The following is an 18,174-nucleotide window of genomic DNA, read 5'->3' on the forward strand; positions in this document are numbered from 1 at the left end:
AGCAGGGTAAGACAAACACTACTGAGAAATGACCCATGCTCCTTCAGCTTTCCCTAACCATCACCAAAACAAAAAAGATGAATCCTAGTCCTTCCCAGCTTTGTTCTCACAGCTCAATCTGTTAGAACTAAGAATACATTCTGTTATAAATTTCCAAAAGACAAAGTATACACATTTCTTTACAAAAAAAAATTCCACATGTTAAAAACTTAGAGACATGGATGACTGAAACAATTACAGAATTCTGTATCATTAGAGATTTTTGTAATAAGGTTTCAGGATTTCACTGTGGTAGAAACAATGAAAGGTTTTTCAAATTGCTGATGAAAAGCTTAACATAAATTCAGTATTATTATGAATTCTCATATTCATATTTTACTGTTGCTTCATGGTAACTCTCGCTGAAAATGAAAGTCAACCCCTGTTCTGGCTAGATCCTTAATTGCATGGAGGTATGCTAATGTGGTAATGACACATTATCAGATGTTGTTTTTACCAAATATCCTGCAAGACAGTTACTAGTATACTGTGAAACATTAATAATTAAAAACAAATCACACTTGTCAAAATAAATACATCTGTCTATCATAATATCCTTGTTTCTTTACTTTCACTTGTTTTCCAAAATGGCAGGTGTCAAAGTGGATCATTTGTTATGGTACATGTATCCAATTATGCACACGGTTTAGAAAAGACCTGACAGCAAGATTGAAATGATTAAATACATGCGAAAGAGTGATGTAGAGGAAGGGGAGAACTCTCTGCAATTATTGTTCCAGGATCATCGAAGACAATAGAATGAGCCCCAAACCAGACATACGTCATCAGTGATATTTACTCCAAGCCTCTGCATCCTGAACATTCTCATCCACAGCAGGGAGCCTGGAGTGAGGGGTCCTGATACACTGACGTGCATTCATCAACAAGGTGAAGGAGATCAATATTATGAGAAGGATTTATTTATTACACAATTTACTGCACAATTCAGTCACCCGGTTCCTCAGTTTCATATTTAACTTTTAAGTCCTTCACTAATTCAAATATTGTTCTTACATATCAAAATGGAAGCTGGCCTTGCCTCTCTGTTTTTAAGATTTTGCACCCTCATTCATTTCCATTTTTCAAAATAAACCAGGGAGCAAGTTTACTCCTTTAGAATGAGGTCCTTAATTACCGAGTGGACTTGAGTATCCGAAAGGCTTGCCCGGGGCATCCATCTCTGAAAGGAGATAGTTATAACCTCATTTGCTTTCTGTGCCCAAAGCTGATAAATTACAAATGAGGTGACCTTGCGCTGTTTAACTGAGAAAGGTGAATAAGTCCATCAAATACTATACCTTTTTCACCTTTCACTAAACGCTGGTCAGAGAAACTCTGCTCAGTAAGCATGTAGCAGGAAACATGGCTAGTCCCGGCAGTCCTGTGCACCCTTGAGAGTATTACGTGGGTCATCTGCCCTTTGCTGCTGTGTCTTCTTATTCTTCTGAGTATGTGAGACATCAAGAAGGGAAGGAAAGGAATGGAGAAAGATCATTCATCAATCTACAAAAATAGGGGTGGGGAGAAATGGGGAAACCATGAATTTAAACTGGGCAAGCCATCTTAGTTTAAAAAAAAAAAACAAAAAAACAGAGCGAGGTCCTTCTGATGAATGAGAGTGCTCTTATTAATTTTAGCACTGTTCCTTCCAGCCAGTCAGTTTCCTGCATGATGAGTTTGGAGAGTGATTAATAATGTGATGACTAACAATGTCTCCCACGAGTATAAGATACTCCCACACATCTCAGATGTTTATGAGAACTTTTAGAGAAACCCTTGCCTTAAAACATTTAAAGGATACTCTCTTCCATCACAGTATGATGTCTAATTTTAATATGTAGTGATACCAGGTGTGTTTTCCCAAATATTTTATGTGCTTATTTCTTCCAAGTGAAACACAACACTTTCATTTTTGATTTTACATGTTTAAAGTATATTCGCCAATAAAAATCTGAGGATGAGGTCTCAACGTAAATGCCTTTGAAGGATAACATTTATTTGGAATCTTAAGATTCTGCTTTTTTTTTTTTTCCCTTGGCTGTTCTTTTCCCAGGGTGGGGAAAGATGGCCAATTTTGCTCAGAAAGGAAATATATACACGTATAACTGCCTGAGTACCATCCAGAACTTAAGCACTGGTAGCCAATTTGGAACTGGCCTGATCCTGTGTGTTAGGGACAAGTCTGTGCATGACCTCACTGAGTACCCTGGCAGACACAAGGGGTGATCTAATGAAACTTGGGAGAGCAATCTTGAAACACGGTCTCAAAGAAACCTTGACCTGACTTCCCAATTCCTACTGGATCATGAAATCGAAAGGGCCAATGGGGTATTAAGTCTTGGAAATGTCTGTTTCACCCAACATTGGCTCAGCATGGTGGGGATGCAGGGTGGCCAGAGGGCAAAGGTCTAGGGAAGGGAGGAGTTCTGAAAGTCACTGTACAACTCCTGTTCCTCAGGGTGTGCTGAACTTCTGTATTAGTACAAACCATTACCATAGTTACAGACAACAACCATGACTTACCACACTTGCATGTAATAAATTGTGGAATAAAAAAAGAAACACAGAGAAGAAACAATTTCGGTGTTCACATGTGTACAGTTCCAATTCTTGCCTGAGAATCCTTCTGCAGAAGGAGCTGGGCCATTTCAGCATGTCATAAGGACAGGCAGACTTCTAATTCAAGGCTCTCAAGACCCATCAGCTCCGCAGCCACCTCGAAGCTTCCTGTCAATGTTGCTAATGGCAAATCTAAGCATGTGAGTGTCTTCGGTCAGGGTGCTCCTAATTGCATCGTGATTGCCAAGTGATTGAGGACAATCATAGGGAGAAGACTGAAATGGCCTATTAGGACTTCGTGGCCATCCTCCTCCCTCCCCACAGAGCTGCTTTCTTTCCAAAGGCACAACAGGGCGGTGACCTACAGGAGATTTACTATAGCTTTTCCTAGTTCTATTTTCAGCCACTGCAAGTTATAAAAATCTAACACTGCAGGGGAGGAATGGGAAATACACACTAATGCTATAAACGTGAACCCTATTGCTAGATATTTGCAAAGAATTACTTGCAATTGCTTATTACTTATACTCTAGATGCTACTGCTATTTGTTTAATAAAAGCAAAAATGGAACACACTCATTCTTTTACCCTTTAGGAGAGCCATAGGGAAAATTATGCTTGTTTCATTTCTTGATCACCTCTAAGAATCCTTTATCTTTCTAATGAATCACCTCTCCACCATTCAAACCATCCCATCTGATCAAAAGGAAGGTGAGCTAGTGTGCAAAATACAAATACAAATCCTTCTGTATCTGTTCTCTTCTCCCAATTACACGATCTTTTGGAAGAACCTTCTAGGTCATCATTGATAAGCTTTGCTGATAGCAAAACAATCTATAAAGAAGAAATTCACAGAACCTGGGAGAGGAAAACCCCCACAATTTCTCAGACATGTTTCCAGCACCAATAATTTGGAAGTTATTTCTTTAAAGGTTCTGAGAACACGCCCTGTTTCCCATTCGTATTTAATCAGGAAACTCATCTCCCCAAAGAATACCTATTAATCTGTTGACAACTCACAGCACACCAACTGTCGCCTGCCAATTTTAAAGCTGTTAGGAACACACTGGTCTCAATATTTCAGTTCATTCTGTTATGGAGTCATGATCTTTGATGTTTTCTATACAAAGTTTGCCTTTGAGAAGGTATCTTCTGAACTCATTCTTTTAGCCTGTATTAAATGACCTTCATCTCACACTCAGTGTTTCAGTAGTTCGGGTTCTGGAGTAATTCTCACTCATTAACTGAGTAAATTTTATCTCTGTGTCTGTTTCCTCATCTCTAAAATGAACACAGCGATCAAATTAGTGATCAAATTAGCTGACCGCATGAGGGATGTGTCCCCCAGAACAGTCAATAGATATGAGCTATTTCTGGTATCATTATGACACATGACCGAAGATCCAGATCAGTCCCCGCAAAGTAAACACGATCTTCATTCACTTTTAACCAACCGAATTCTTACTTTCATTCCATGTGCTCAACGAACATTCTTTCCACCCACATTCTGCCTTGAAAGTGGACAAAACCCATGCTATCTCAATAGGAGATGAAATTTCTTTCATGCCTTTAATTTCTTTAATGCCTCTTACACCATCTCAATCATTATTTTAAGTGCACAGGTGGGCATAAAACTGCTAAATCCTTTAATAACCACTCTTTTCATTTTCTCACTCAGGCTTTCTGCATTTTGAGATGAATAGTCTCAGTTGCTAAATCAACTATCATTTTACTGGAAAGATTCAGTAGAAATAATTCCTCATTTAACTGTGGGCTTTCATTTTGGGCGCTACTAGTTTTAGCGGCTTGGAGTGGAGTCCACATCCTCTGCAGTTCACAAAAGGAGCTATAAATAATATTGATCCTCAGACTGTCTTATTAACATTCTTTGGAACGCAATCACAGTGAACCTGATTAAATGTGGCCAGCAACCCTGGGCTGCGGGGTAGGTGGGTCCCAGGGAAGGCTTCTGGAGAGAGTTCTAGTCTCATCCCAGAGGCCAGAGAATTGATCCTAAAGGTTTATTTGATGCCTCTGAACAAAGTGACAAGGGCCATAACTTAACAGCTGTAGAAGCCTCCTTTGGGTATATGTGAAAAATCAATTTTCCCCCATTTTTAAAGACATTTATTTTGGAAATACTTTCAAACTTAAAAAATGCAAAAACATATATATAAAAAAAAAGACTGTTCATCTATCCTTTGGCTAGATTCACCTATTTTTAACATTATCTGCTTTATCATTCACTCTCCCTCTTTCTCATTTTTTTCTGAACCGTTTGAAGGTAGGTTACATACCCCTGTAGCTATAAAATAGTTACATACACCAAGCCCTTTATCATCCCAAAATAGGGGTATTCTCTTCATGGCACAGGACAGTCACCAACTTGAGTAAATCTTACATTCATATTTTCTCCAGTCTACAAGTCGTATTACGAGTTTATCAGTTGTCTAAAGTACGTCTTTTATCCCGTTTTTCTACCCTCCAGCACAGGATCTGGTCTAGAGTCACGTATTTCTTCTACTTGTCATGTCTCTATGGCCTTCAGTCTGGAACATTTACATAGTCTTTTGTAACAACTTTCAACGGCTTTTACGGAATTGACATTTTTGAAGAATATAGTTTCCTACACTCACATTTATTATTTATTTTAATAGAACATTCCTCATTTCCAGTTTGTCTGATTCCTCCTGACTATATTCGGGTATAATTCTAGGCCAGAATATTGCAGAGGTGATGTGCCCTCAGTGTCAGAGCTGATGATACACAGTATCTCCTTCGTGATGTTAATTTTGATTATCTCGTCAAAGTGCTGCCCAATTTCTGAACTGTAAAATTACTATAGATTTTCTCCATCACCAGTAATAAGCAGTATATGGGGAAACACTATGGCCATCCAAATATCCACCTCCTCCTCATCAAAATTTCTCCCTAGCTGTAGCATCAATTGATGATTTTTGCCTGATTCAGTCTTTGCCATGACTTTTCTGGCTCCTGCACATTCCCCAGCCCTCTTCATTCACCAGTCAGCCCTTGGGATTCTGCTAGAAGCAGAGCCTATCTTTCTCCTCCATTTATTCTTGTTTTTACCTCTTGGTTAGTGGCATGGATTCATTTATTCCTATTATTTTTAATGGTTTATAATTCATTACTGCACTTAATTATTTTAGTGCTTGTATTGTCTCAGATTTGGCCAGGAGAAGTCTCTTCATGCTGGCTTCGTGTCCTTCCAGCATGATTCCATCTATTTTCCCCCAGTACCTCTTTCCTATGTGATATAAGAAGATGATTCAGGTTCTTTTACCTAACCTACCCCTGTCCTGCAATTAGCCATTGCTTCATGGATCTCTGATTCCTTTTAGTGGGGAATGGTTTTAGTGACCAAGATACGGAGCTAGGTAGGATCATGGCTCTTGGTTGTCTTTCTTTCTTGAAACAGAATTCAGATATATATGCAGATGTTAACATATACATACAATTATATATGCCTGTGTGTGTGTATGTGTGTGTGTGTGTATATATATATATGCAATTACATATGTACATGCACATACACAGAAATACATACACCTAAACCATGTGTGGTTCAACCAGATACCCTCCAGCTCTGGTGTACCCCCATGGGGACTCTTTCTTATCTTCCCCCATTTCATATTCCACAGTGAGATGCCAACATCAATACATTTACTTATTTGCTCAGTCCTATAATATATCTAAAGTATCTTGAAAACTGCTTCCCCATTACATAATCAAACTTACTATACAGAGTTGAGGATTATTCACAACTGCCACTCCACCCTTCCCAAGACTGAGGATATATAGTCAGTCTGTGCTCATAAGGTACATGAACACAGACTTTGTCTATAAATTCTGTTCCTTCCTTCCTTTTCCCTTGAGTAGAGTTAAAACTTCATTATGAAACACAGTTCATTTTTTTGCTTGTTTCCAATTCTCATTAATTTTATTCTTGAATTTGAACACATGAACATGCTTTCAAAAGTTCAAAATATATGAAAAGATAGAGAAGTGTCATTCCTTCCATAACCCTTCCACTCTATTTTCTACTCACCCCTTATAGGCAAGCATCTTCATTGTTTTCTGGTTACTTCTTCCTGTGTATCTTTTAGTAAAAAGAAGCAGATATGTATTCTTTCTAAGTTCCCCTTCTTTGATATAGGAAAGGAAGCATACTAATATACTCTTTTGCTCACAGCTTTTTTCATTTAAGTGACATTCATCACTCCATTATAGAGGTCTTCCTCATAATTTTTTTATAGTTGCATAAAACTACAGAATGTGTGTATACTGTAGTTTATGCAACTATTCTCTACCCTTGAACACTGAAGTGGTTTTCAAAATATTGCAATAACAACAAATGCTTCAATGAACAATCTTACACATATATATTTTTATATTGTTGGTTTATCTTCAGAGTAAATTCCTAGAAGTGGGATTGCTGAGACAAAAAGCAAATGCACAAATAGTTTTGTTAGCGATTGCCAAATCCTCCTCTGTAAAACTGTAGCATTTTCTATTCCCATCAGCAATGTATGAGAGTGCCTGTTTCCATGTAGCCTTGCCAAGAGAATGTATCACCAAGGTTTTAAGTTTGCCAGTCTGGTGGATGAGAAATAGATTAGTGTTGTTTCCATTTGCATTTCTCCCCTTATGAGTAAATTTGAATATCTTTTCATATGTTCTCTTTTTGTGAATTACTTCTTCATGTCATTTGCCCATTTTTCTATAGGATTTTTGTTCGTTTCTCCTTAATTTTTAAAAGGTAATTACTAACTAAAGGTATTAGCCGTTTACCTGGTGATAAATGCTGAAAATATTTTCTCCCAGTGGTCACTTGTTATTTAACTTCCGTGCTTATGGTGTTTTCCTTTCTGAGTGTTTCATTTGCTTGCTTTTTGACATGCAAAAGTGTTTACTTTTTACGTAGCCAAAGTTATCTTTTGTTTTGTTGTATTAGAATTTTTAATAATCATTCAAAAGCCTTTCCCTACACTCAGGTTTTTCAGGGATTTAGTGATGCTTTCTTCTGGTATGTCTACAGTTTCTCATTTTTAAATCTCTGATGCATTTGGAGTTTATTTTTGTGTGTGGTATGAGAAATGGATCTAATTTTACCTTTTTCAAAATGGATAGTCAGTTGTCCCAACACCATTTATTATAAAAAGACCACATTTATCTCCATGTTTTGCGAGACTTCTTGTATTTTCTACTAAATTTCTATGTGCCCCTGGATTATTCTGGAGTTTATATTTTTTTCCATTGGTTTCTGTCTTATGTAGGTGGATGCTGTGTTATTTGGTATATAAATATTCATAACTGTTACAACTTCATAGTAGAATATGGCTTCTAATGTTGTACAGTTGTCTTATTTAATGTTTGTTTGGCTTGAAGCCTGCTTTTTCTAAAAACCTACGAGTTTTGCATTAACATGACTTTAAATGTCACATCCATTGTATTCTATGATTAACACTTTTTTTGATCACTAGCACAGCTTTGTACCAGAAAAGTACAAAGAAAAGTAATTAATTGGATGCATGATGTAGAGTTTGCAACCTCTTCTGTTTACCTGACACAGCAACTCTAGAGAATTGAGCAGATATTGCAATTAATGAATTACATAAATGCTCTTTTGCATTTGTTGTGGTGGCTATCACTGTGTACAGCAAGAGCTGGTTTTGTTACACAAATTCTGATTAACGTAGTCACTCTAAATATCTTTATGTAGAAATTCATTTTTCTGTCCGCTCAGTGATATTCAAGTTTTCAAAGGCTTAAAGATGTTATAAGAGGACAAAATGGATATGCATGCTTAATTATTTTTTCCAAAGAGAAAATTTATATAAATAAAAATCATTAAAATTTTCAGTTTGGAAGGGCCATACATATAACAAACATGAGGCCCAGCGAGGTGACCTGCCTGGTCACGTAGCCAGTTAGTACAAAATCACTCCTATCACACAGTCTGTTTAATGGCTAGTCAAGTGTTCTTTTCACGCTTACATATTAAGTCTATTTCTACACACATCAGAGTGCCTTCACTTTGCAAATACCCTGGTAAACAGAAATTCTGTGTGCCCAGACAAGCCTATGTGACACCTAATGTGTTTGTTTTTATTCTTTTTTTCACAGGCCATTTATATTGAGAAATGAAACATTAAAGTGCACCGACCACCTCTTTAGGAGAAAATGTGGGGAGGACAAGGAAAAGACAGAAGGAATGAGTGACAGTGCATTTCATCACCTAAGAGTAAAATTGCCTGATGTCCATTATAATGATGACTAAACATGTGTATGTAGAGAATGGTCCTCATCACTTGGGCTGGTCCTTCTGGTTAATCTAAAGCATCCTGATGTGATTACCATCAATGCCCAGGCTGACCAAGAAGATCCTACTGGCTCAGATAGGAGGATGGATGGCAAACTGACAAGAAGCAGATTTCTAAAGTGTTGGGAAGGCGTTTTAGGTCCCCTGTCTGTTTTTGGACTTTGTTTATACACACACACACACACACACACACACACACACACACACACACACACACACACACACACATATATATATTTTTTTTTTTAAAGAAAAAATAGTCAAACCAGCCAGGTAGAAAATCATTCTGATGGAAAGCTGTTAAGAATCATGGAGGGACCAGCCTCTCCCTGCACGCCGGAGCTTACTGCTTACTCACAAACACTTATATCAGAGCAGCAGCAGCACCAGGAGCAGGAAGCAGAGGCTAATCAGAAGGAAGGAAAAAAAAAAAAACAAAAAACCTCTGCAAATGCTAAAATGGAGTCATAGCAGTGTCTCAGAATGGGGTGTCATATGTTTTGGTCAAAAAAATAAACCATGTAGCAATGGAGAATTTAAATCCCTAAGAGTCGTCAAAATTGTGCAGGGCTCCTTCTACAGCCCCCTCGGCCCCCCACCCCAGTTCTCAATCTTGTAAATCCCCAAGGGAACTCTTTGCGCAGAGATAATTTCTCAGACTACTTAGAAGGTAAATTCATACATTTATAGAAAGGCATGTGATGATGGTGTATTTATGTGTGAAAGAGGAACAAGGAATCTACTGGTCTCTCCATTTTCAAGGGAGAAAATTCAAAGACATTTCACACCACCACCTACAGACCAGGACAATGCCTTCCAGAAAAATAAACATCGTTCCTTTTCATGGTTTCCAAAAGTGCAGTGCAAAATTCAATTATTTATTTTAAAATCCCTAACAGGATTGTTTCATCCTGCAGGAGAAAGGTCCCATAAGTAAAAGGAACCACAAATGCGAACCAAAAAGGGGGAAAAAAGACAAAAAGGCTCATTACAGAATCCTCGGTATCAGGGGATTCTATTCTAAGCTGTTTATTAAATTCTGCTTGTCACTCTCGATTGCATCTTCCAGGCTGTGACTGGCGTTTGTAACAGAACAGGAGGAGCATGAAGTCTCAAAGGCAACTCCTCTTTTCCACACCCCTGGGAGTATTAGGGCTCACAATGGGTTAAGAAAGAAGCCCCCAATGCTTGATCTCATGGATAAAGAGCTCACCAATTAACAGGCCCACAGGAAAGCACAAAGCAGTTTCCTATCAAGACAGAAAAGAAGCCCTGCAATCTGCAAATGTCCAAGAAATGCTTGAAATATCAGTAAATAATGGAGAGGAAGAGAAATTTTTAAATAGGCTCAGTGCCTGTTTAAAAGTCCCTTTTTTCCAGATAGATAATTCTAGATGTACAATTTCACCCACATAGGGCATTTGAATAATTCCATAGCATCCATTTTGCCAGGTCTTTCTGCCTAATTACAAGTCTTTGAACCAGACAACGGTCCTTGAAAGATCAATGCCTGGCTGCACAAAGCATATATAAAGCGTAATTAAGAGGACTGCTCGATGGAGCAACAGATAACATGCATATGGATGTGCGAAGTCTTCACATGTACACACTTCATATTTGTGATATGCACAGTGGAGACATACACTTCCACGGTCCTAAATGTCTTCGGCTGCCATCTTGTAAATGAAACGATCGAATGGAAATGGGATTCAAAATACTAATAATGCAATTCTAAGTTTTACACAATGTTTTTCCTGGAAATTTTGGGTGTAGGGGAAGTGTAATTAACTACACCTGCCAGTATTTATTTCTAATTCCGTTTCACTTCTTATTTAGTTCAAAAGCTGACACATCTGTAGGAACTATATAGAGTTTAAATGTGTCATCGTTTGTTCGATGTGTTTCTCATTTTCTAATGCTAAATCGAGATGATAAAATATTAACATCTTGGACTACTCAGATGGTGTGTTTATATTTTTCATGAAGGAATATGGTCGAGTGTGTCTTTAAGCATGGGCGTTTCATTTGTGAACTAGGAAGGTAATGCTTAATCTCTGGGAGGAGAGCAAAGGGAAGTCACTGATACTGGGTGTTGTCAGTTCTCAGGGGAGGCAGGCCTAATGAATGTAAGAAATGACAGGCAAAAAAAGGCATCTTAGACAGTGGCTGGCACCAAGTAAATAAATAATAAAGAGTAAATTAATGTGGGCCGGATAAAGTGACAGGATTCAACTACACATTAAATAGGGTAAGAAAAAGCGTGAGGAGTCAAAAATTGTGGGAAAATGAAAATGTATGTCTTCACTGTAGGATAACAGACCGTGAGAATTGCAAGTAGCCATAAAGACACACATAGAAAGGAAGGAGTGAATCAGGATCACAGAGATGAGAGACCACAGAAGGCCATGGGGCCAAACAGTCCCCACCTTCTCCACTATTTCTACTGGACCATGGTGTCTCCAACATCCAGACCACTCTCATTCAATAAACTTTTGCTCAATAGCACTGCAGAACATTAATAGGAGAAAACAGTAGAGGACATCATAATCTTTACTTCATTTTCCTTTTATATCTATATGTTTTGGACATAGGTTGAGAGGAGAATGGCAATTATCATCAAATGTTTATAGCACGGTTTCAAAACCTCTTTATTAAAAAAAAAACCTTACTTATTAAACCAGAGGCAATATTTGGAACTTATGATGAAACCAAACAGCTTTTAGTGCAATTAAATAAAGGACATGTAACCAGAGAGATAACACACTTTGTATATTTGCAATTAAGGAGAAAAATGCACAGCAACTGCATTAAGAAACGCTCCTTTCTCTCCTTTTATTTTCTGTCCCTACATTTTGGTCAGTTAAGATGTAGTTACTATACACTTTTGTTTTATCAGTATTTTGAGACATCAGTGGCTTTGAAATGGCACAGAATAAATAAATAAATAAATAAATAAATAAATAAATAAATAAATAAATAAATAAATAAATAAATAAATAAATAAATAAAATTAAAATTGTATTTGTTGAAGAATGAATGTATGGATCATTCATTTCTGCAGAATCCTAGGCTGGGAGGATGCCCGGTGAGAGTGGTTAAGCTGCAGCACTTTGACTGCTGGATGTGTGACCTTGGGGAACACTGAAACAAACACTCTGGTCTTCTATTTCCTCTTCTAAAATATGATACAGTTGAATAAAGAATCTCTAGTGTCACACATAGCTCCCTTATTCTCTAATCATTCTCCCTCTTGTTTGATTTTGTTCTTTATGTAAAAGTTGAATACTTGCAAGACAAGCAACTCTCAGAGGGGAAATCGTATGTTAAAGATCAGCAGTGGAGAAAGTTGTAGTGACAACAGTCTGTCAGGATTGTTTGCAAATTTCCATGACCCAAAGGCTCTCTGTCCCCCATCACAATACAGTCTGGACCATAATCATTCGCTGTTTTTAATTAGAAAGCTTTGATGATCTCTCCTTATTACGAAATGGAAAGAAGAGTGACTTTTCTAAACTTAATTTCTGGCTAAAAATCTCTTTGTCAATTCCTTTGGACACTAAACTCTGAAGCATGGTATTTTATATCTCCCAGGCAAATGCTTCTTCCCTGAAAATGGGTGGGGATGAATGGATTTCAAAATGTCATCATTTTAGCTACCATTTATTCTATTCTATTACAAATTCAATAACCTTGAACCAGAGTTATTAGAAATTCATGATAAGTAATAAAAATCAAACTGGCCTCAAATTCCCATGGCTTCAAACACTGCCTATAAGGTATCAATTCCTCAATCTCTCTCATCAGCCTAGAGCTCTCTACTGTGTTCCAGCCAAAAATCACACAGACAGACATCACCTGGATGTCCTGCTGGAGCTTAACACATCCATCAGCCCTCTTCCCTTTCTCCCAAACCAGCTCCTTCTTCAGTGTTCTGTGTTTCTGTGATGGTTTCTACCACCCAGTGTGGTGTCTGAGTTTGGCTCTACGATGCTCTCCTCTCCTCTCCCAAAAACTGTTGATTCAATATTCTTTGATTTCATCAGATACATGCCAATCTTTCCAATGAGCAGAATTTTAATCCTGCATTCTAAAGTGCAAGTCTGATGACCTTCCTGCTTAAAAATACGTCAGTGCCCTTAAAGAAAACCCTAATCTCTCTAGCATGACATACAAGATGCTTCATAATCAGGTTTCTGCCTTCATAACCAGCCTCATCTTAAGTCACTCCTTTCTTTCCACCCAGAGTTCTCATCACCCTAAGCCTTCTACATTTTCTCAATATCCCATATGCTTTTTTCCTCTAGTCTTTGCATATATCACCTTTTCTAAGTGGGTGTGTTCCTTGCTTCCTTCTTTGTCAGGCTGACTCCACTAATCCTTTGAAATTCACCTCAATCTTTCTACTGCTCAGCCTCAGCCTTTACCTACTGTCCACATGTGTCCTCTTAATCTAACAGGTGCCCCTCCAACGCAGTCATCACTGCATGGCATTTTAACTGCTGCTGGAAGGTGACTCCATAAAGGCAGAGTCTGCATTTTATTTACTCTACTGATTAGTGCCTGGCATATAATAGACGTTCAATAAATGTGTAATAAATGAACAAATAGGCACATAGTAAAGGGTCTATGAGGAGAGTAACCTTAGTCCCATATACACAGGTCCAGCCCAGGTTGTCCCAGCCTGATCATTAATAGATTTCCTTTCACTCCCAAGTGTCCAGGTGTGGACAATAAATCACATGGTCACTGTCCACAAGTCAACACACAAGATGCACTTCTAGCTTTATTAACAATCAATATCAATGAAAAGACATGGCAATACATTCACAGAGAGAGGTCTGGGAAAGATGATCACTGAACTATGTTCTGGCCCAGGTGGTAACATTTCAGGTGACTGTTTTCTGCCATTTGTATTTTTATTAATTGATGTTACTTTCATTCATTGAGTGCACACCACTTTTACAAAATAAAACTACTTTGAAAAAGTCACAGCATAATTTATTTTGTGTGAATTTTCTAGAATATTCAGTTTTACCTTTAGGGCTATGGAAAATGCCAAGATTCTTCACATTATAGGTCAACTAAGCATATGACCAAATGGCCCCGTTCTAAAAATAAAGGACATCAGAAGTTGGTGATTATACACATAAATGTCACCCAACCCCTCATTTCATGAAACATGAAACTAAATTCAACTAAAATAAACAGTTCTGTCAGTCAGGATGCCAGAATATCCAGACATTTGGTTTGAAGCTGCTGCATAAGGTCTAGACTTCCCCAGCTGGTGATGAGAATAAATGCACAGGCCAAACTTTCAAATAGTAACAGCATATGGAAAACATTAAATGGGACATAAACATTGCTAATCAGAATTCAACAGAGGTAATCTAAAAAACATCCTCTTGTGTGAACGTTCTTCCACTACCCATTCTATTTTGCAGGGCAATGGCTTTTTTCAGTTTAAACAGCTAAAGCTTAACAGAATGTTAGTATGGAAGAAAAGTAATCATGTTTCCTGTCAGGTTTTCATAGTGATTAAATGTATATAGTGAAGCATCACTGGTCAGGATCTTTTAACTGGTACTTAAACATGTAAGTTAATAGCAAATTTTTGATCAGATTACAATTCCAAATAAAGTTCCAGACCAATTGCTTTTATTTACTTTCTCTATTTTCTTGCTAACTTGCAGATGCATCTGAAAGAGAACAGTACAAGCACATGTGCTCTGCCTGGACAGAGATATTTAAGATAAATCATCTGCAACTTTGCGGATCCAAAGTTGAGACTATTGCTTGCATCTCTTCTAGAGTTGCATATTCCTAGGAGGAATGGTTATGAGGTCTTGTACATCGGCTGAAAGGAGGATTGAGGTGAGGGTGCCTCGTAGTCGGTCAGAGGCTTTGGCCTCCTTTTTTGGCAGTGGGCTGGGATATGCAGGGAGGCACTCCACAATATGCTTCTCAAAAACCGACAGGTAGCCTCAGAGAGGCATGTTACCCACTAACCAATATCAAGCCAACCAGCTGATAATGTGGTGACATCAAGTCCCAGAGACCCAGGTTCAAATTCTGTCACATAACCTTGATCAATGCACTTACTCTCTTGAAGAGTTCCTACAGAACACTGGGTTTGAGTGACCATGAACACTCTGTCACCTAAACTATAGAGGTGTTATATCTGAGATAAGCTCAAAGGATATATTTCCAGAAGAGGATATGGGTTACTCAGGCAGCAATGATTCTCTTGGGAGATGAATTCAGGATGATGGCGGTGATAATCTATCTGCTCAGTGACTCCTGTTGGATGTCCTCATCCAGAAGCACTGAAGAGGGTGCCTTCAGCAACTCACAGTGTCTGGAACTAACACTATGAGAGCAATTATGCTACTTCCTGTGTTGGCCAATCCATCCTCTTTCATACTTTCTGTCACCATCTACACACTTACAATCTATTTGTCTAGCCAAGATTGCTCCCCAGAACTTGAGATAAATATTACCAACTGGCTTCTGGAAATTTCCACTTGAGTGTCCCACTGGCGCTTCATACTCAGACTCAACCCATCTAAACCTGATCACTTTATCTGCCATCCCCTCAAAACCAGTTCTTTCAAAATCTGAATCTGCGTTAATGGTTTTACCATTTGCAAAATTAGCAAAACCAGAAATCTGATCTCATCTTTGACTATCGTCTCTCTCTCTCTCAGTCCCTCATCCACTCAGTCCCCATTTCCGGCTTAGTCTACCTCTTAAATGTTTCTTGCAAACTTTAACACCAATTCCAAACCAGTACTCTGTTTTAAGGAACTATCTATCTCCTCTCCTGGATTACTCCAATTAACTTCCTAACAGTCTCCCTACCTCTATCAACCCCATAATCATTGACTTCTTCAATCTGTTCTCTCCAGATTGTAGCCAGAGTAATCATCCTAAAACTCAAATTATCAAGTAATTCCCCAGTTTAAAACTCTTTGTGTAAAACCAACATGAAATGGATTAAAGACTTAGATGTAAGACCTGAAACTATAAAACTCTTAGAAGAAAACATGGGGGAAAATCTCCTTGACTTTGGTCTTGGCAATGATTCTTTGCATACAATATCAAAAGCACAGGAAAGGAAAGCAGAAATAAACAAGTGAGACTACATCAAACTAAAAAGTTTCTGCACAGCAAAGGAAACCATCAACAAAATAAAAAGGCAATCAATGGAATGAGAGAAAATATTTGGAAACCATATATCTGATAAGGTCAATATTCAAAATATACAAGGAACTCATACAACTCAATAGCAAAAATAATCATCATCATCATCATCATCATCATCATCATCATCATCATCTGACTTTTTAAATGGGCAAACAACCTGAAAAGACACTTTTCCAAAGAAGACACACAAATGGTCAACAAATATACAAAAAGGTGCTGAATATTACTAATCATCAAGGAAATGTAAATCAAAACCACATCAGATATCTCCTTACACTTGTTAGAATGACTATTACCAAAAAGATAAGACATAACAAGTATTGGCAAGGATGTAGAGAAAAGGGAACCTTCTGTACTGTTGGTGAGAATGTAAATTGGTACAGCCATTATGTAAAGTAGTATGGAAATCCCTCAAAAAATTAAAAATAGAACTACCTTAAGATCCAGCAATCCCATTTCTGGGTATATATCCAAAGGAAAATGAATCAGTATCTAGAAAAGGTATCTGCACTCCCGTGGTCACTGCAGCACTATTCACAATGGCTAAAATATGGAAACAATCTAAATGTCCATCAAAAGATGAATAGATAAAGAAAATATGGCATATATACCAAATGGAATATTATTCAGACATAAAAAGGAACTCCTGCTATTTGTGAAAACATGAATAAACCTGGAAGACATTATGTTAAGTGAAATAAGTCAAACACAAAAAGGCAAATGTTGTATGATCTCACTTACATGTGGAATTTAAAACAGTCAAACTCACAGAACCAGAGAGTAGAACAGTTGTTCCAGGGGCTGGTAGGGGAGGATGCATGGGAGGAACGGGGAGATATTGGCCAAAGTTATAAGATGAGTAAGTTATAAGATGAGTAAGTTCTAGGGATGTAATGTACAGCATGGTAAAGTAAATAATACTGCATTGTATACTTGAAATTTTCTAAGAGTCGATCGTAAGCATTCTCACCACACATAGCATTCTCAACACACATAATTAACATAGGTGTGTTAATTAACTTGATTGTGGTCATCATTCCACAATGTATGCATATATTCAATCATCATGTTGTACACCTTTAAAAGAAATCACACTGTACAACCTAAATATACACAACTTTGATTTGTCAATCATACCTAAATAATGCTAGAAAAAATAAAACTCTTTGTGCCGCCTCTGCTTTCTCTCTCCACCTTTATCTTTTCTTGTCATTTTCCACCCCTATCTTGAGTTCTATCTCCAGTTACATCAAACATCACTTTCTAGAAGATCACTTGCCCTGTTTCACCTCTGGGATGCCTACCTCTTATGCCTGGAAGACCATACATCCCAACACCATGGTCTTCATGTGGTCAACTCCTAATCAGCCCTCAAGCCCCAGATGAACATCATCTCCTGTAATCCTTCTCCTCTTGTTGCTCTAAACACATCTTATCCTTGCCCTCATCACCTGTATTTTCATTTAAAAAGACTATAAGCCTTCTGCATTTATCTCATTTCTTATTTGATCCCTAGAACCTAGCAAGTCTCTGAAAGATATTATATATTCAAAAAATATTCGCTAACTCAAATTTTGAGTTTGGCATTGGGCTCCTTTTCCTCCTGTGTACTAGCTACTAAACACTATGCCAGTGAACCAACTACACTGAACTTCAGTATCCTTAGTAGTAAAACAGGATAATACTACCTATTTCACAAGACTATGGTGAAGATTAAGGAGCTCACATATATAAAACACTTGGCACAGAGCTTGGCCTGTGAGCCCTTGATAATGACCCCAGTGTACTGTTGAGCCAAGAGCCAGTTCTGGCCTGTAGATATATTTTGTTAGGCTCTAAATGTTATTTAAAATGAAAAATTCTCACATAAAAACTTGAGGTTTTACTTTATTATGAAAACAAGTCTTAAGAGCTGACAGCCTTGGATGCTACAATCAGCTAGAGCCAAGAATCACCAACTCTTCTTGGATAAGACAAAGGCCTTAGTTTGCCACAGACCTCACTAACCCTTATGCTCTTACCCCTGACCT

The sequence above is a fragment of the Camelus bactrianus genome, chromosome 8, assembly GCF_048773025.1.
Source record: "Camelus bactrianus isolate YW-2024 breed Bactrian camel chromosome 8, ASM4877302v1, whole genome shotgun sequence".
NCBI classification, from domain to species: Eukaryota; Metazoa; Chordata; class Mammalia; order Artiodactyla; family Camelidae; genus Camelus; species Camelus bactrianus.